General features: G+C 38.2%; 1 protein-coding gene across 6 annotated transcripts in view; it reads left to right on the forward strand.

The window, feature by feature from the left end:
• Window positions 1-801: 801 nt before the first annotated feature.
• The window catches only part of TAB3 (TGF-beta activated kinase 1 (MAP3K7) binding protein 3), a 61,971-nt gene continuing 41,497 nt past the window's right edge, over window positions 802-21,275 (forward strand). For 2 of the 6 annotated variants that reach the window (XM_023202946.1, XM_023202947.2), the window contains exons 1-2: window positions 802-1,130; window positions 18,667-18,768. The gene's annotated coding sequence lies outside the window, so the exon portion shown is untranslated. The remainder of the gene's footprint in view (window positions 1,131-18,666; window positions 18,769-21,275) is intronic. The other 4 variants (XM_023202943.1, XM_023202944.1, XM_023202945.1 and 1 more) reach the window with 3 other exon arrangements.

The raw sequence follows: 21,275 nt of genomic DNA on the forward strand, positions 1-21,275 counted from the left end.
TATGATATCCTCCCCCCATATCTGTCACTCCTCTCTGTACTCATTTCTATCACAGAACTTACTGTGCTAAAGTGTCATCATTGTTTTTTCTCATTCATCTCCATCCCAGGCCAATAGCTCCCTGAGGTTACAGCATTTCCTCAGTAGCTGGCACATAGGAAACTGAACAACACACGTGTGAATGAATGAGCAAGAAAAAATAAAATAGGAAGAAGAGTTATTCGTATCAGATGGCTCATGTAGCACCAAAAATGAAAGAGAAAGTTAGATGGTGATGGTGGGAAACAGGACTGTGGCTGCCAGCTGTGAGGCCATCTGCAAGCACACAGCAAGAAGCTCTTGATCAATAATGTGAACGCATAACAGGATGAAGAAGGTGCAGCTGAGGCTTTGCAAAGACTACTCGGTGACAGAACCCATAAGGACAAGCAAAGGGTTGGAAGATTCCCGAGGACGCAAAAGTGTGTTGGCCATTCGGGCTCCTGAGGGATGACCAAGCCTTAAGGGACGCCTGTCACTTGGTGCCTGGTCCTGCCAAGCCCTTTACTGGGTTTCTTGACTGGGTTTCATTACCCCGCCCCGCGCCACTAGTGGAAACAGGTAAAACCTGGAGAACCAGGTCCTACTTTAGGGGCCGTTCCGGGCATGCGTCATTACCCGCGCACGCAGGCGCAGTAACTTCCTCGGTAACTGGTACTGCCCATTTCCGATATGGGAAGTGTTTGCTCAGGCTTCCCTAATTTATCACCTTTCCTTAGGGCCCCCGCCCTCCTGTTCCTGTGGGGGAAGCCTCGCGAGATCGCCCTTGGCCGTACCCGGCGGCGCCATCTTTGTACCTGGCGAGTGACGGCGCCCGACGGAAACCCTGAAGCCAGAGCTTGCTTGCCAAGCTCTCGCTCAGACCGGATCTAGGAAATACGAGGCGGGCCTCGGTGGGAGGGACGCACTGAGGGAGGAGGGAGGAAAGGGGGCGGCGGCGGCGGCGGCTCACACCGGATCCCGGCCCCGCACGGCGCGCACCCTGGGGGTTCGGGCGGGGAAGCGGCGCCGGCCCGGACCCCCCGCGGGAGCAGGCAACGGGCGTGAGGGCGAGGCGGCGGCGGCGGCGACCAGAGAGCAGCAGCCGCCTGGTGAGTGTCCGCGGGGAGGCCCGGCACCTGCCGGAGCTGGGACGTCGGAGGCGCCCCCAGGATCGTCCCAGTGACCCTGTGCCTGAGACGGTGGGCGTGTGCGCAACTGCTGGTGTCCCGGGGACTCAGCTCGGCCCGGGACTGCGGCTGACAGCGGGAACTGCGGGGCTGCGGGAGGTTTGCGCAGGGCCTGGCGCGTCCGCGCCCGCCCCAGACGCCCTGAGAGGCCGAGGGGAGAGGGAGTGGCTGGGGTGGGGTGTCGACTTGATTGGCCTTGGTCCCCCCAACGGAGGGGAAGATGCCCTTCCTCGCCGGACCCTAGGCATTGCGGAGAGTGAGCCTCTGTGGACCGGCTTTAAGCCCCCAGGAAGGTGTTTGAGGATGAGGACTAGCAGCACCAGCGTAGGGGCCGTTGAGGGTGTTGAGAGATGTGAAGGTTAGTAGCAGTGTAGTAATAATTGTTGGAGAGGAGGTTTACAGATGACTGTTGGTAGGTGTTGAGTAAGGAGAAAATATTACTTTCCTTTAAAGATCACACAAGCAGTCCTCTGAGGTCCAACATCAGATTAGTTATTCCCAGTTGGAGTTCTGTAGCTTACTACCGTGTGCCAGCTCATAAAGTGCGTAAAAGCAGGATTTGAAGGGTGAGGGACAGGTGAGGCATAAAGTAAGCTGCATTTAAAAAATCTGAAGTTTGTTAATGTGTTAAAATTAGCACTGTTAATGTGTTCAAATGTAAAGCCTTCTGTTTCTACTGAAATGTAACTTACTTGAATTATTTAAGAAAACTTGCCACCTTTGGTCCAGACCGGGCTTGTCAGTTCGGTGTGTTTCTTCAGTGACGTTTGTCAATCAGGCAGTCATTTTGGCATACAGTATATTTACTTCTGGTTTCTAAAAGAACAAGAATGAATGGAAAAAGGGAGCGGTTTGGCAAACTGAGCTTTCTTTGCGCACTTTTTCATTTTGAAAGGATAAGAGAATTTACTTTTTTCTTTGCTTTAGCAATGATTTGCAGTAGTATACAAGAACACGTGGAAGAAGAAAGAAAGGGTTTTTTGAGATGAGAGTTTAATTTTGCACAGTGTTAAATTATAAAGGGCCTCATCACCCATGGTAAATTTTGTGATGGTGTGTTTTTATGAACACCGGAAGAATGCAGGCACATACATATACATGCTTTTTAGTCAGTGTGTGATATGAATCTTTACAGCCTTAGGGACAGCCCCCGCCCCCATTTGCTTACAACTGACTTAATCAAGGGAAAGTTAGACTTCAGTGAAGGTAAATATTAAATATGTGATTTTCATTTTCACATCTGAAAGAACATAATTTGCATTCAATCACCCTGAATTTTCTTCCATATGTTCATTTGATGGAATCTTCTCCTCAATTATAGATACCACATTGTGTACAGTTTGTTGGAGCAAACAGAGCTAACGTCGATTATATTCAGGCACTGGAGATCCTCACAGCCACCCCGTGCTAAAAAGATAATGTTATCCCGATTGCACAGAACAATACTAACCTCGAATATTCTTTGGTGACTTCCCTGAGGATATTATATAGCCCTTAAATTGCAGAGCTAGAACACGAACCCATGTAGGTCTGATTCTAGAGCGTGTGTTCTTTCACCATACTGTGCGTAAGTTTTTGTGCTGACTGATACAAACTTTATGAAAATGGAAATGTGTGTTACAAAGAAACCTTTCAGTTCTGTTGGTAATCTTGAAAGCTTTCAGTGTCCTTGGCTCCAGATAATCTCAAGGTTTTTTTTTTTTTTTCTTTTCAGATGTGTCCATTTTCTAGCCAGAGGTAATATTTGAGTTAGAAGTCTGCTAATCTGTAAAGATTCCTAATAGCTGGTAGTGACCTATCTGAAATTCAGATATTTTCAGCAACTTTGCCTCTTGCGTCAGCATGCCCAAGATACTTCAAAGAACAAATATTTTGTTTATTCTGGTCCTGAATAGTATTTCACATTGCATTATTAAAATGGCAACTATCTATAGGGATTTGAATTTGCTTTATCAGAGCTTGGAGGTACACATACACACCCCTGCCTTCTCCAGCAAGTGGAGTACTTGACAGCTGATCCTGTTTTTCTTCTCTCTAATAATTTGATACAAAGGTTTTGGACCCTATTCATGATTTGCAGAAAAGACGGCAGCTCTTCTGGGATCCACCATAATCTGCTATGGGGCAAGGGAATGAAAGACTTTAACAGGTTCCCAGGCAGTATCTGAGGTGTTGGTGAAACAGTGTGAACATCTTGCCAGTGGTCACTTTTATCTCCCACTGTCTCTGCTGTTGCATTTCTTATGTGCTGCAGAGCCTGCCATCCTGGCCCTTATCTCTGCTCAAGAGAAGGGCTCCACATCTGAGTAGAGTTGAAGTGGAAGAACAGCCACAGAAATCATAAAAAAAGAGAAAAAGATACTAAATATCTGGTACTCATCCTCCACCAAGTCATTTGGTCAGGTTTAGCTGCCTAGTTAATTATCTCTGGCTGAAAGTTCTAGAAAAGTTATGAAATTTGGGATTTGCTGCTTCATCTTTTAAGAAGTACATTGCTTGGGGGCCTTCAGTTAAGTAGTCCTGTCTTCATGGAAACAGAAAAAGAAGTCTTGTGTTCCTCAGTACACATCAGCATGTGTGTGTATTATGTGGCTTTAGAGACTGTTTTAAATAATCCCTTGGCATCTTGATGGGCAATCTTTGATCTGAGTAAGTTTTTAAATATAGTTATACTCCCAAGAAAGAGTTAAATAAAATATACTTCCTTACTTGTGAAAGTAATTACTCATGGTATTTGGGCTGTTTATTAGGGCGAAAAAAATCAACAAATGATAATGTAACTGAATGCTTACCAAGTAAACAAAGCCTTTCTGAAATGATTTATATTGCCACTGTATAAAGATAAAACACTGGGAAATTGCCTCATATCTACTTATAAGTTTATTTTCATACCTTCTATATAGTAAACCTCAAATTATTACTATGGCCACAAATATTTATTTCTCTAAAAGTGAAATGGACCTGACGAAATACTTGGAACTATCAAACTGAATTAATCCTAAATAAGAACATTTATTATAGTTTAATTCATGGACAGTTCTATTTGTCCAACTCTAACATCCTACTTCCCTCCCTGCTTCAAATTTCTCTACTTTCCGTCCTCTCTTTCTGATGCTGTTTCTGCCATTTACCTGGCACCCTTAGTTTTCCGTTGACATTGAAGTCTTTGATAGGGTGGATACTAACAAGGAAGGCACCAAAACTCCTCCAAGTCCCTTCTCCACATTCCCGTGCTCTAGGAGGTCAAGAGGGATGTGGATAAGACCTCTTAACCCACCCTGTTCTTCCTTGAAAAGGAGAACGAGAATAGCCAGAGTGAGGGAGGCACTGTCAAGACCCTCCAGTGGTTTCTCCTCCTCTTCCCTCTCCTTAAGCATCAAGGAGGAAAGTTGGTAAAAGCCCACGTGCTGCAGGAACAGGCACTGTACACTCATCCTCTTCAGCAGCCCACCATCTTCGCACTGTTTCCTCACTCCTTTCAGCTGCCATCTCCCCCTCCATCCTTCTTTCCCAGTTGGTCTTGCCTTCCTCATCCCTGGATCTCCTCCCACCCCAGCTCTGCTTTTTGCCCTCCTTCATAGTGGAAGCCGAAGTCTGTGATCCTAGAGAACCTCAGACTTCAGTTATGGGAGGGAAGATTTCCTTTTTCTACCTCCAGGGCTAAATGGGTCAGGAGTAGTTGCTGTTATCCTAAGTTGGAATGCTAAATTGATTTTCCTGTAGAAACATTGCCCACACAGGTTCTGTGTTTTGTTATACTTCTGTAACCTTTTGGACATTTAGGCTTTTGTGAGCCGGCTTGGAAACCTAGTATATTGATCTCTGTCTCCTGGAAAGGCAAAGTCTGAGTTTCAAATAGATGATTTTAAAAATCAGCTTGTGCTCCAGAAATTGTTGAGGGTTGCCTGCTTTTTGTTAATTATTTACTGAAATGGTAGGTATTAATAGTACACCTTTAGCTGTCCGGAATTAGATTTATGTGGATCAGATGGCTCTTCTGGGAGATAAACTGATAGGCTTTTTAGACTGTCGATGAAGAATTTCTAAATTTAGTCACATGTTTTGAAATAAAATTTAAGTTAGTCCATCTCAGCCTAATATTGTCATTAAAGCAGGCAGATCTTGAAGTTTTGTTGAAAGAGCATAGTTTTGGTTTTTCATAAAAGGAATATCTCGTTCCCACCATGAATTACTGCTGATTTGAAACTTTTCAGAGGTATTGGATCTCTTGCAGTTATTTTACCCTCATTTATTTAGTGAGTAAATAACATGGGACAGTGTGTTTGTTTTACTTCAAGATTTTAAAATAAAGAGTGTGTTGAGGTTACATACTGTACTACTGTTTGTGATGTTCAGACAATTAAGTGAGGGATTTGAAGGTGATAAAAACAAAACTAAGTACATTTTAAATTTGTTTTCCATAAATGTGTTCAGTCTTATCTTGGTTGAAGGAAATACTCCTAATAAAAGGCAAGATGGGTTTTTTTTTTAGTTTCCAAACCACTCTTTCGTTTGAAAAATGACTTTCAGTAAGCATGCTCTGTTCATTTTAAGAGTTTACCAAGTTATTTAATTACACACAGAGTGCAGAGGTTAAAAATATGATCTCTAGCGGTAAAATGCTCAAATGTTCAGATCTGACACTAGCTCTGTGTTCGTGGGCAAATTACTTAATCTTTGACCTGTTCCCCCATTTTTGAAGTGAGGATAATGTGGTATCTACCTCATATAAGGATTAAATGAGCCAGAGGATGTATCATATTTAAAACATGCCTAGCAATGGTGAATATTCAAAAAGAGTTAGTTCTTATTATTACATTGTCATCATCATTACTACTATTACTGTTATTACTTTAGCTACTTTCTAAGATGATATGCCTTCTGCGGTGTGGGCATGAAAGATATATTTGTTTACCTGGTAGCAATTTTTTAATGCAGAGTTTATTTGAGAGGTTCAGGGAGAGAGCAGTATGTTAACTGCTGGATACATCCACAATTGGCCATAGTGCAGGAAATTCATAGAATATTAAGCTTATTTTTTTCAGTAACACCATTCCTTTTGTTAGGTATAAAGAATTATGCCTTTTTGATGTTTGAGCAAAACTAGATTATTTGAGTAATTGCAATGTCTTTATTAAAATTCAGTTATCTTGCTATCTACAGGCTAGAGTCTGTGCAGGGGGAGCCTCAATTTCTAAATGATCCATTGGTAAGACTTTTTTTAAGCAGCACCATTTTCCCACAGAAAAATGTCACATAATAGTGTTCAGATTCCCAAGCCAGCCCAACATATCTGAATTTGAATACTGATAGTATTATAAAAACTAACTTCTATGTATAACAGTGTCTCAGCAGGAACATGCACTGAATACATGAAGTACTGAAAGATTATGACCACAATCTTGCATATATGGCAGTAGGGCTATCTTCCTTTGCAGTTCTAGTAAGGACCGTCAAGCCTTGGGAAGAGAACTCTTTCCTCTGGTAGAGGCCGAGGGTAAGTAGTGGAGACTGGTCTCTAGAAGGCAGTAGCTTTTTTCTGGCTTGGCTCCTCAAAAGGCTGTATAATATAGTGGTTAAGCGCATGGACTGTCCACTCAGAGTGCTTATCTTCAAATCTCTGTTCCATTACTTACAGAACTTCCCATCTGTAAAATGTAGATAAAAGTAGTACCTCCCTTATGGGGTTCTTAAGAGGATTAAATGTGTTAATATGTGTGTAGCGCTTAAAATAGCACCTGACCCATAAGTGAGTGCATAAGAAATGTTATGTATTTTTTAATTATTAAGCTCTACTGGTCTAGGATCTCTAGAATACCTTTCTCTGCTTGGCTGTCCACTGCCCACATCTTTTGCACTAAACAGGATTCTTCTCTTTCCTTTCCACTTTGGAATGGTTTCAGACTTTTCATTCCTGCCTGAAGTATTTTTTAAGGAGTTTTGGGGGATTTATTTTATTTTTTAATGTTGGAGAAATAGCATTTAAAGAGTCCCTTCTGAGAACCCACTCCGTTTCCCCATTTAGGCCTTGTGTTGATGGAGACCATTATTTTAAGAAATATATTGACTGCGGGCATTTAATTGAGTCAGAATTGAGTTACAAATTTCTCAACTTTTAGTAGTTTTTGCTAAGTCATTTCTTTTTAAATAAGCTTTTTATTTTGCAATAATTTTAGACTTACAATGAAGTTGCAAAGATTATACAGAATTCCCATATACCCAAGTATATATAACCCTGGTACATTTGTCTCAACTAAGACATTAACATTGGTACATTATTGTTAGCAAAACTGTAGATTTTACTTGATTTTACCAGAATCTCACTAATGTCCTTTTTCTGTTCCAGAATACCATGTTGCACTTAGTTGTTAAGTCATTTTTAATTATTTGTATTTATATCATGGAGACCGCCAGTTCTTTAGTGAATAGATTTCTGTGGCTATAAAACCATTCTCTGTTTTAGTTTGAAGTTTTCTGCACATACTCGACGGCTAGGTGTTTCCTCTAGGGATGGCAAGTCCAGGGATTTACCTTGGCACTGAACTTTATAGGCTGAAATAAAAGGAGAGAGTCCTATTATAGTGGAAAGAACACTATGGTGATGGAGTTTAGGCTAAAGCATTTTTATAATTTAAAACTGTGTTTTCATGGGACTAAATGAGTTTGTTTATGCACTATTCACTTTTGATGGATTTGATTTCAAAATGACGAGTCATTCTTCCTATTAAAAGTGTTAAGCATACTTCTTGGATATAGAAGCTAATTGAAATGAATTGGAGAATTTAATTTTTTAGTACTCATCACAGTTGTGATTGACTTAATAAATTAATATTAAGTTAGTATAATTAAATTTCAGTAATTTAGAACATTTGTTTATATGTGCTTTTAGAAAATCTTTGGTTTCAATTTGTGGTAGCAATAGAGTCTTTTTGTTTTTTTCAGGGATACCATATGTAATAGGTGCCATTGTTACTCTCACTTTTCGCACATGCCTTCAGTTTGATGTCAAAGTCATCATTTAGTGTAAACAGCAAGTTATCTGTTGGGCTGCACATCATGAACTTTACTTTTAGAAAGTCTTATCTTTTATGCCACAGAAATAGCATTTAGCTATTAGTCATGGATGGCAAAAAAATTAATTTTGAGTTGTTTGGATAAAAATGTTTCAGTTGACTATAGTGTGTATTGAGGGACACTGCCAGTAAACAAACTCTCTTGGTAGGTGGAAATCCCCTAGAAGTTACAGAAAATTGGGAGGAGGTTAACTTAATTAAATAACTTGAATTGTTTAGACGTATTCAGAGCGTCTTATGACCTTGAACAAATCACCCAACTTCAAAGGACCTTGGTTTCTTCATTTGTAAAATTTGGGAGTTTGACTAGATATGTAAATCTAGTTGTTAGTTAACTTCTAAGATGTAAAAACCCTCTTGTTTAACAAAAACCTGCAAGATCAAGTTGCTTATCTGAAATCTTTATGAATCAACACGAGTCACTAAGTCTAGATATAAGTCAATTTATCAGTTGGGTTCAAATAGTTTCAAACCAATATTACTGTAAGTTTGAGTGTCACTAGTTGGTTTGACACCTCTTATATATTTTTGGTAATTAGTATATTGCTTTTTAAAATTTTGTTATCTGATTTTTGTGCTTTACCCTGAAGCAATGAACTTCAAACTTTTTTGTTCTCATATTCCTAAACAATTGTGAAAAATGTATTCCTTCACACCTAAAACAAACCCAAATAACCTTTTACTGAAGTTTAATATGCAGAAAGTACACAGAAAGTATGGTAGTGAACAACTCAGTGAATTTTCACCAACTGAGCACACTTGTGTACTAGCACCCAGATCAAGAAATTCTTACCACCTTACCCCCCTCCAGCCCCACCCCCGCATATTTTCCTAACTTTTAACACCACAGGTTAGTTTTGCCTACTTTTATACTTTATCTAAATGGACTCTTTTGTCTCTGACTTCCTTTATGCAACATTGTGAATTTGAGATGTATTTATATTGTATGTAGTTGTAGTCTGTTCATTCTCATTACTGTATACCATTCCACTGTATGAATAGATCATTATATATCATTGTTGATGGATATGTAGGTAGATCTCAGTTTGTGGAGAATGTCTTTGTGACCTTGGAGTAGGCAAAGATTTCTTCAACAGGACTTTTCAAGAGTAATTATTTCTTTTACAGTTTAGATTGGATAAGGAATGGGAGAACTGGTTTATTGAAATATGAGCAGTTAAATTTTTTTTTTTAATGTTAATGTATAGTTAAAAATACTCTCTAAATCTCAGGTAGAATGTTAATATTTTTAACTAAATCTTCCAGGTAACAGGTTTGTGCTTTCATGACTATTTTGAGAGGAATTTTTGACTTGCCGATTTGTAGGAGTTTTTTACTATATGCTGGAAATGAGCCCTTGCTGGTTGTAAATATCTTCTCCCACTGTGTGGCATGCTTTTTCTATTTCATGGTATTCTCATAAGATTACCTTCAAGGTATTCTCTCATCTTCTAGAAGCTTTATTGTTTTGGCTTTCACATATAGATCTAGCATATACCTGAAATTGATTTTGGTATATTGTGTGAGGTAGGGGATAATACTGTTTTTTCTTATATGGATAGCTAATTGTCCCAGCACACTATTTCCCTGCTATTGTCAGGAATCAAATGTCCATATATCTGTGGTTCTGTTTCTGTGCTCTCTGTTCTGTTCCTTTGGTCTGTTTGTCTCTACTTGTACTGATGCCACATTGTCTTGTTTATTATAGTTTTATCATAAAACTTGATATCTAGTAGAACAAGTTCTTCCACATTGTCCTTCGAAAGCATCTTCGCTATTCTTGACCCTTCGCACATTTCTTTGATTTTAGTGTCATCTTGTCATTTTCCACACACACCCACAAAACCTGTTGCTACTCTGATTGGAGCTGCATGGAATCTAGAGAGCAATTTGGGAAGAACTGACATCTTTATCATTTTCTGATTCATGAACATGATACACTACTCCATTTATTTATTTATTTATTTATTTATTTTTTTTTTTATTATTATACTTTAAGTTCTAGGGTACATGTGCATAACGTGCAGGTTACATATGTATACATGTGCCATGTTGGTGTGCTGCACCCATCAACTCGTCAGCACCCATCAATTCATCATTTATATCAGGTATAACTCCCCAATGCAATCCCTCCCCCCTCCCCCCTCCATTTATTTAAATAGGTCTTTAATTTCTTCCAGTAATGGGTGTGATTTTCTCCAGAAGATTGTTCACAACTTTTGAGAGTTTTATTTGTAGATATTTGATATTTTTTGATATTGTAAATGTTTATAGCCATTATTTTGTTTGTTTATATCTTTATAGTGACCTTGTATCTAACAGTTTTGCTAAACTTTTAGTTATATATCTTTAGAGTATGTATTCAATCTTTTACTATGTATTCAGTCTTATCTGCAAATAAAGTCTTGTTTCTTCCTTTCGAAATGTTATACTTTTGTTTCTTATCTTACTGTACTGGCTAGTATTTCGATTATAATGTTGAAGAGAAGTAGTAATAGTGGCGCTATTGTCTTGTTAACTTTCTTGAAAGGAAAACTTTGAACATTTCTCCATTAAATATGATGTTTAGTTTAATTTTTTTCTAGCTATCATCAGATTAAGGAAGTTTCATTCTGTCCTTAGTTTGTTAGGAGCTTACATCATGAATAGATACTGGATTTTATCAAATGTTTTTCCTACTGTTAATATAACCATAGGATATTCCTCAAGTCACATTATATTGATTGATTTCTTAATGCTAAATAAACTGCATTCCAGAAATAAACTCAGCATGGTCAACATCACATTTTCCTCTAATTTTACTTTGGAATTTTAGATCTTTGTTCGTGAGTAGGGTTGGCCTGAAATTTTGTTTTTCTTGTGCTGTCCTTGTCAGGCTTTAGTAGCCTTGTAAAATGAGCTAAGGAAGATACCTGCTTTTTGATTCTCTGGAAGAGTTTAGGTTAAATTTGGTTTTATTTTTTCTTTAAATGAATGATAGAATTTAGCAGTGAAGCCATCTAGGCCTAGAATTTTCTTTGTGGGAAAGCTTTTAATTACAGACGCAGTTTTAAAAATACTAATAGTATTCTTCAAGTGTTTCTATTTTGTTAATCTCTGCCTTTATATTCATTATATTTTATATACCTTTTTAGGAATTATTTTGCTCTTTTTCTAACTTCTTGAGATGGGTAGGTAGGTGTTTATACCCTTGTTTCCTTCCTGACATACATATTTAAAGCTATACATTTCATTTTCAAGTATTGCTTTACCTGCCTCCCATCATTTTTGAGATATAATATTTTAATTATTTGACAGTATTTTTAAATTCTCACTGTAATTTCTTTTTTGATCCATGGGTTTTTTAAAAGTATATTTCTTAATTTCCAGTAATATGAGAATTTTCTGTGTATTTTTTGTATTTTGTTTCTGGCTTTAACACATTTTCCTTAGATAATTTTCTTTGAGTGATTTCAATCTTTTAAAATGCCCTGGGACTTACTTTATGGTTCAGCATGAGGTCAGTTTTTGCAAATATGTAAGCACTTGAAAAGTATATATTCTGCAGTTATTGGATATAGTATTCTCTATATGCCCATTGATCAAGTTTGGTAATCATATTGTATCTCTGTCCCTACTAACTTTTTTGGTCTGCTTATTCTTTTAACTACTGAGAGAGATATCCTTTCTTTCTTTTTTTTTTTTTTGAGTTGGAGTCTTGCCCTGTTGCCCAGGCTGGAGTGTGCAGTGGTGCAATCTCAGCTCACTGCAGCCTCTGCCTCCTGGATTCAAGCAATTCTCCTGCCTCAGCCTCCCACATAGCTGGGACTACAGGCACACACCACTACTCCTGGCTAGTTTTTGTAATTTTTGTATTTTTAGTAGAGACGGGGTTTCACCATGTTGACCAGACTGGTCTCGAACTCCTGACCTCAAGTGATTCACCTGCCTTGGCCTCCCAAAGTGCTGGGATTACAGGCGTGAGCCACCACGCCCAGCCAAGAGATATCTTAAAATTTACCCCTGAGATACTAATGCATGTCTAATTCTCTGAGAAGTTTTGTCAACTTTTGCTTTATAAATAATTTGAGTCCATGTTATCAAGTGCATACAAATTTAGTTCTTTATATTGTTCTGGTGAATTAAGCATTTTATCACTATGAAGGGACTCTTTTTTTTTTTTGAGACGGAGTCTTGCTCTGTCACCCAGGCTGGAGTACAGTGGCCGGATCTCAGCTCACTGCAACCTCCTCCTCTCGGGTTCATGCCATTCTCCTGCCTCAGCCTCCCGAGTAGCTGGGACTACAGGTGCCCGCCACCTCGCCCAGCTAGTTTTTTGTATTTTTTAGTAGAGACAGGGTTTCACCGTGTTAGCCAGGATGGTCTCGATCTCTTGACCTCATGATCCGCCCGTCTCGGCCTCCCAAAGTGCTGGGATTACAGGCTTGAGCCACCGTGCCTGGCCACTATGAAGGGACTCTTTAACTCTAGTGATCCTTTTTCTTTGATTCTGTTTTGTCTGAAATGAATACAGCAACACCATCTTTAATATAGCAATACCATCTTTATTTTAGCTAATGTTTGCATGATATATGTTTATCCTTTTACTTTTAACCTTTCTATATTCTCATGTTTTAGATGGGTCTCTTGAAAGCAACATATATTTGTAGATTTATTTTTTAACCCAATCTGATAATCGTTCTTTTTTGAAACATTTGATTCATTTATACTTAATATAATTATTGACATTTTGGGGTTAAGTACAGCATCGTATTTTTATTCTACTAACTCTGTATTTCTTTTTCCCCCTGTATTTTTCTTTTATTTGACTGATTATTTTTATATCATTTTTCCTTTATTACTTCAGATATCACTTATTCATTTGTATTTTTTGTGATTACCCTAGCATTTATAGCATGTATTCTTCACTTATCAAAGTCTAGTGTTAACTGATACTTCTACCTTCCTTCTAGTTGAAGCAAGAATATTAAAGCACCTTAGTTCCATTTACCTACCTTGTGACATACATATTGTTGTCCTGTAATTTAATTTTCTGTATGTATTTTAAACCTTACAAGACATTATTATTTTATACAGTCAATATTCCTTTAGATTTCACATGCTTATTTGAACTTCATGGGTCTTCATTCCTTTCTCTATCTGTGACCTTCCATCCTGAGGCAGTTCTCTTTTGCTTCATTGGTAGTGAGGGTTTGCTGGAGATGAACTCTGTTTTTATTTGTCTGAGCCTGTATTTTAATTTTTTTCTTGAAGGATATTTTCTCCTATACTAGGTTGGCAGTTGTTTTCTTCATGCTCCTTGGAGATACACAGTCTTTTAGCTGCCATTTTTGTTGTTGAAAATTAAGCGGTCAATCTAACTGTTGCTTCTTTGAAAGTAATCTCCCCACCCCTGCCCCCACTGCCCCTCCATCAGTATGCTTTAAAACTTTCCTTTGTCTGGTGGGAATTCATTAAGATTGTTACACATGTAGTTTGACAGGTTTCATCATTTTTGGAACATTTATTCAAATATTGCCTTTGCCCCATTCTGTCTCTTTTCCTTCTGAGATTCTGATTAACTCTTGGATATTAGACCTTTCTCACTGTATCTTCCAGGTTTATTACCCTATCTTCATTCTGAGCCTTTTATTTTCCCCGACCTATCTTTTGGTTCACTGTCTCAACGGTGTCTATTGGCTGTTAGACCTGTTTGTTGAATTCTTAATTTCGGTTTTTGCATTTCTCAGTAATAAAATTATTCTTTGCTTCTTTTAAAAATCTGCTGTGTAGCCCGGGCAACATGGCAAAACCCCATGTCTACAAAAAAAAAAAGACAAAAATGAGCTGGGCATGCTGGTGCATGCCTGTAGTCTCAGCTACTCAGGAGACTGAGGTGGGAAGATCACCTGAGCCCCGGAGGTCAAGGCTGCAGTGAACTGTGATCACGCCACCACATTCCAGCCTGGGTGACAGAGTGAGACCCAGTCTCAAAAACACCCAAATTCTGCTGTGTCACATTTTATGATTTCTGGGTCATTGCTGAGGTTTTTAAGTTTGGCTTTCATCTCCTTGAACATAGCAAGCACAATTTAAAATCCATGTCTGATAATTCCAATACTGGGAGTCCTTCTGAATCTGTTGTGGTCATCTTATCTTGTTTCCTCGTGTACCTGATTGTCTTTAATTGCATGCTGGGCATTGTATTTGAAAAATTATTTGAAAAATCATTTGAGACCAAGGATGATAATTTTTCAGAAAGGAGTATATGTGTGTGTGTACATCTGCTTAAGGGAATCCAGAAAATCCAGAGTTGCTTAATCAAATCTCAGCTTTGGAGACCTTCCTAGGCCAACCAGATGACTCAAGGCCACACTGCATTCAGTGTATGAACTGATTTATTGTGGTTCACCCTTATTTCTAAGGTGTAGCCCTTCAGGGTCCCAGCCCGAAAGTGGGTGAAGAGGATTTTCCCTTTTGTCCTTCTGTTTTAGCTCTTTGACACTTTTAAGAAAGCCATTTCTTATATTTTAACCAACCCTATTACTTGCCTTCAGATAGGGAGGGGTTTTGTTGGCTCTTTATGGGCAGGATTTTCTTAGAAGTGGCAGAGACTATCATTTTCTCTAAGACTTCAGACTCAGCCCTAGTTCTGTTTAAGCTTTGTTTTATATAGCTGTACTCACTTGTATAATTATATACATTTTTAAATTGAAAGGTCACATTGTATGTGCGTAAATATAAGTAAATTGTTTACTAAACACTCAACAATATTTTAAGTCTCTTCAACCTTGGTCAGTTGCTAGACCTTGACGACAATGGACAGGTTTATTTAAATTTCAGCTATGTCTGGAATGACTCAAAATATGAAATCCCTCTTAATTGCTATTGAAATTAGCATGCATAATACCAACAAAAGTTTTTTTCCTGTCATGGAAGAGAATACTTTTCTAGTTACACTTTTGCAATCACAACTTCTGTCTTAGCATGCCTATATGTAGGTATAATATATATCTGCCTTGTGAAATAGGAAAAAAAAAAAGGCAATTCTGCTGAGATTCTTAGATTTCTGCCATATAAGAACCCTCAAACAACCTAATCAGTGAACATTGTGTTTTACAAACTTTTTTCCTTCTATGTAAATCAATAACCCACAGCAGCCTTGTGAGGTAAATATGTGATAGTTAGGTGTGATGTTAAGCAAAGGATTAGGAAACAGTGCCCAAGAGGTTAAGTAACTTGTCTGTAGTCCCACACCTGGTGAATGGCATATGTTCTTTGTCTATTACTATTACAACATGGTGTTTCAGCTATAATGGCCAGGTAACTCTTGCCTGCAGATGTTCACTGACTTCCCAGTTTTATCATGTTATGCTTTCTTCTTTCCGTAAGTCATATAATATCCTGACCCCATGACTCACGTCCTGAAGATTGAGACAATTAGGAGATTACTCCTTCATATCTCATCCTCACCGCCTCCCACCCCATTTCTAGAACATGGTACCACCAGCTCTGAAATTTGCCAACCTCTCTGCCCTGTAAGAAAGCTTGCTATGTCACTAGTCCTTTCTCATCCCTACACATACAGTCCCTTTATCTCTTTTTAGACATGCCTCAATTTTTCCAGTTCTAAAAGAGATGCGTCTTTGCTTTCCAGTTCATTTGCCGTCTTTCTTGGCACTCAAGGCTTCCTTTGTTGCTTCTCTAGTCACTCTTGATGAAATCCTAGCCAGTCTTGTTTGCCTTATCCTTCTGAATCTTAAGAAGGGCAAAAAGCTTATCTGCCTTGTACTTCTTTCCCAGCAATAGAGTCAGTGCTCCTATACTTCTAGTGGTGATTCTGCTTCTGAATCCCCCTCATATCTCATTTTCAAATCATTGTTTTCAGCATCCAGCAACATCCTTGCTACTCACTTACAATGATAACCTTGAACAATTATCTTATGTTAAGCCTGTGAATGTCAAATACCGTTGTTCATTTGTAGGTACTTGACATTTGAACGTTTTATTTGAACATTTCTAAATGTACACAAATGAAAAGTCTAATGAAACTCTGATGCTACAGTTATGTACGTTTTACCATACTAGTTTCATCTCCTTACTCCTCTTTTTTCCAAGAATTTAAGGCATAGCCAAGACATAATTTCACTCCTCAATAATTTAACATCTCTAAAACAACACATTTTCTTACATAGCTACAATGTTATTATCTTATACAGCACACGTAATAAGAATTCTTAATAGCATATACAATACAGTTGACCCATGAACAAAGCCAAAATTAGGAGTGCTGACTGCCTGCAGAGCCAAAAATCCACCTGCACTTTTGTTGTTGTTGTTATTTTGAGACAGGGTCTCACTTTGTCCCCCAGGCTGGAGTGCAGTGGCATGATCATGGCTCACTGCAGCCTCAATCCCCTGGGCTCAAGTGATCCTTCCACCTCAGCCTCCTGAATAGCTGGGACCATGAGCATGCACCACCACACCTGACTATTTTTTTATATTGTTTTGTGGAGATACGGTCTCCTCATGTTGCCCAGGCCAGTCTTGAACTCCTGGGATCAAGGGATCCTCCCGCCTTGCCTTCCCAAAGTGCTAGGATTACCAGCGTGAGCTTCTTTTGACTCCCCCAAAACTTAACTACTACTAGCCTACTGTTGAACAGAAGCCTTATCAGTAATATAAACAATTAACACATGTTTTGTATGTTACATAGATTACTGTATTCTTACAATAAAGTAAGCTAGAGAAAAGAAAATGTTAAAAATCATAGAAAAATATATTTCCTACTCATTAAGTGGAAGTAGATCATCATAAAGGTCTTCATCGTTGTCATTTTCATGTTGAAGAGGCTGAGGAGGTGGGAGAAAAGGAGGGGTTGGTCTTGCTGTCTCAGGCATGGCAGAGGCAGAAAAAGGGGAGGAGGTGGAAGGAGAGGCAAGCACACTTGATGTAACTTTTTTTTATTGAAAAAAATCCACATATAAGTAGACCCACATACTTCAAACCTGTGCCGTTCAATGGCCACCTGTACTTAGCCCATCCTTAAATTTCCCTAATTGTCTAAAAAAAATTCTTTTTTTATAGTTGGTTTCTTTGCAACAGGATCTACTCGTTGTATTTGGTTATGCCCCTTAAGTCTCTTAATTCTCTTATAATTTATAACAATCCTGTCTGCTTTTTTTCATCCTCAGACTATCCCATTCTGGTGAGGTATTGTTTAACTTGTTTCTTTATCCTCTTATTTCATATGGACTGGAAATTAGATCTATGTACTTAATTAGGTTCAGAATATATTTTCTTGGAGGGCTGGGCAAGAGTGTTTGTGGTCACTTCATATTACATTACATCTGGAGGCATATATTGTCTGGTCATTTCACCTTAAGTGTTGTGAAGGTTCATCAGAGGGTTCAAGTGGTGACAGCTTGATCCCTTTGTGAAGCCCAACCTTTTACCTAATGCTTTTACCATCCATTGATTAACAGTGCATGAATTTAGTTATGTAATTAAAGGTTGCAAAATTGTGGTTGTTCAATTTGGTCACTTCTGTTATTAGCTGAAATATTTATATATGGACAAACTGTTTTCTCATTCACAAGAGCTATTTGATTAACCTGAAATATGTAGTCATTTATTGAGTTGTTAAATGTATAGCTCTATTATTTTACTAAGGCTCATGATAACTTGATAACTTGAAGAAGTTAAAGCTATTCCTGAGTGTTAGATTAGTGATTTTTGTGGGTTTGGTCATGGGGAAGGCCTTCCAATCCTGAGTGAACAGTTATAATCCTATTGAGAAGAGGTAAGGTAACAGGGAAAAACAAACAAACAACAAAACAGAAGAAAAGATTGTATACTCTGGTCATTGTTGTGGGCTTGCAGTGCGAGTGTGGTGCTTACTTGGGGTGTGGGAATTTTAAAAAGTTCCTTTACTTTACCAGAGACTAAATCAGACTCACCACGGAGTCCTTTAAATTTTAAAGACCTATGGCCCTAAAAGGGCCTCAGCACAGTTTTGCAATCAAATTCATTTAATTTTAATGACTAGTACATCTTGGGAAGCTGCAGGGACTCCTGATGGTTTTCCAGGGATGCAGCTAAAGCTCTTCTTGCTAGCTTTCTCTGAAGCTAAAATCTCAGGAAAGCTTTGTTCATCCCCTCTGCTGTTGTAAAGCTCTGCCTTAGGCACTCGAGGTGATGAGAGAGGAGCAGGGTGGCTCAGTCAGTCAGGAAAACTATCTCTTAGTATCAATTAAACATAAATTTCATTCACTGAAATTTCATGTAGTAAAATGGCTGCCTGCTTTTTCATGACCTTTTATTCATACACTATATCACTTGCTCACACTGTTGTATTTAAAGCTTTCACAGTTTGAATCTTACCTCATTAGCCTTTTATTTTTTAGGATACTGTCTTCAGCCTTTTCTTCAAGTTTCTAACCGTGAATTGTGTTGTGTCAAACTGGATGAATTATCTTAGTTGAATTTTCACCAGTTGAAAATTGGAGGTAAGGAGTATATTTCTTTTTTGAAATTGAATCTATATTACTGTTAACATGTTTACACCCTCCCCTCCATTTGTATTCCGTGTCCTTTGTGTATTTAAGAGCAGGGATGACAAAAGATGTCCAAGTGATTTCATGTGCTTAGATTTAGGCCCTAAGTCAAGACCCTAAGAGCAGCAGCTGCTACTGCTACTACTAGTGCTAATACTACTACTACTACTGCTAGTGGGAGTTACAAATTCTTTGGACAATTCATTTGCTATTAGAAACCTCACCAGAAAATAGAAGGGTAATTTAGCAGTTTATTTTGAATAAAAGGGGCTAATCCTACTCAGGTGCCAGATCCCCAGCATTAGAGCTGGTGGAGATTGAAAAATCTGCCCCAAGAAATAACTAGATGTGTGTGGGATATACAAATCTTCCAACTTCCTAGTTTTTGTAATCTTTCTTATTCTCAAATCCATGTTGAATAACTGAATTAAGCAGATGGTAAATACAGTATTATGAACAAATAAGGGTATACTTTTGTTAGTGGTATTGTAACCATAATTCTTGCTTTGAACCATTGGTAGATCTGTATCAGGAAAGACTACATAACAATATCAGTTGTGATTTCTAGACAGTTTATCTTTCTACCTTATGAAAATGTTCCCACTTTTTTAGACATCTGTTTCCTAGTATAATAACACACATGGGTATGTGCTATGAATTAAATACTTAGGCAAGATGTTGTGACACCTGTTTAATAATCTTGGCTTTTAACAAGTTTTAAAATCCCTCCAGCCTTTAGTTATCTTCTTGTGTGAAGTGTTTGTATTTGGGTTGAGTTCAGGGTTTCTCGGATTTGGCACTATTGGCATCTTGGGCTGGATAATTTTCTGTTGTCAGGGGCTGTCCTGTGCAGTGTAGGATGTTTAGCAGCATCTCTGGACTCTGCCTGTCAGATGTCAATAGCACCTTTCCTCTGTATGACAACCAAAAATATCTTCAGACGTTGCCAAATGTCCCTTGCAGAGCAAAGTCACCCCTGGTTGGGAACTACTGGGTTAGATGATGTGGAGTTTCTTCCAGCTTTATAATTCTATAGTTTTTATTTTAAACAAAAAAACCTATTTTTTGTAATCAAGCTTAAATGTCATCTCTTCCCTGAAGCTTTCCTCAGCTCTCCTTCTCTTTGTTCTACCTTCATTGTTTCTTTTTCTGACTACTAATTATGGAACTCACCCCACTCTATTATAACTGCCAGTGTGTTTCTCTCACTACGAGGACATGGGTCTTCAGTATCGCCAAGCTTAGATTGTATTAAATGAATGGGCAATGCATTAGAAATTGTTTAGTTAATGATTATAAATGGCATTTCTGTTAATCTTTCAAACTCTTCCACTAGGAAATTCCCATAGTTGTGATCTTGGATTTCAGGGTTAATGAGACTGATTATTCATTTTTAAAAAAATCTTTTAAATATATTATAAGGCAGGAGCCTCCTATATGTATGTGAGGATGCTACATGAACACATCTAGGCTGCACTTGAGAGAAATCACACAGAAATTCGTAACGTGAAGAGTTAAGTCATTTCAACTTTCATATCTAGAGGGTTTCTCCAGTACCTCCACTTTGCTTCTTAATCAGAAAGCTTCCATCTATTCAGAAAAAGGTAACAAGGAAAGTAGTAATATTTTTCCTTATATAACCTAAAATATATCACCATATTTGAAGTTACTGTTTCTCAAACCCGCAGTAAGAAATACATTTTAATCGTGATCTAATACATATGTACATACCTGAAACAAGTTTTTTGAATTAGTATTTGCCATTACTGTGTGTGAAACACTTCGATATTTTCTGTTCTTTTTCTTTTCCCCTGATAGTCATCACCTAGTACATTTGTTATACAATTCATTAATAGGTCAAAACCCACCATTTAAAAAACACTGTTCTAAGTAATCTCTTTAATAAAATGTGCAGATGATCTGCCTCTGGCATATGTCACCAATAGGTTGTTCTGTCTTTCTTTTAAAATGACGTCATTTAGGAATTGATGCAACCAAGACCTTAAAACACCTTAACCAGAGCATATTAGATTTCCAGTTATTTTCAAGGCCTATTTTTCTCATTTATATTGAATATTTAGTGTGTACAAGGCACTGGAGCCAAAAGAGCATGTTTGGTTCTTGTTCTCAAGATTTATAGTGAAAAATCCTAGAGGAGACTAAAAAGTTAACATACTAAATGTTGAAAGTGATAATCCACACACGGTGACTTTTATAGGCATTTACGAAAGGGAGAAAACTATAGGCATGTAAGAAGGGGTTAACATAAATGTGGGATGGCAAAAAACAAACAAAAGGCCGGGCGCAGTGGCTTACGCCTGTAATCCCAGCACTTTGGGAGGCCAAGGTGGGCAGATCACCTGAGGTCAGTAGTTTAAGACCAGCCTGGCCAAAATGGTGAAACCCCATCTCTACAAAAATACAAAAATTAGCCAGGCATAATGGAGGGTGCCTGTAAT

Source organism: Piliocolobus tephrosceles, chromosome 12 (genome assembly GCF_002776525.5).
Source record: "Piliocolobus tephrosceles isolate RC106 chromosome 12, ASM277652v3, whole genome shotgun sequence".
NCBI lineage: Eukaryota > Metazoa > Chordata > Mammalia > Primates > Cercopithecidae > Piliocolobus > Piliocolobus tephrosceles.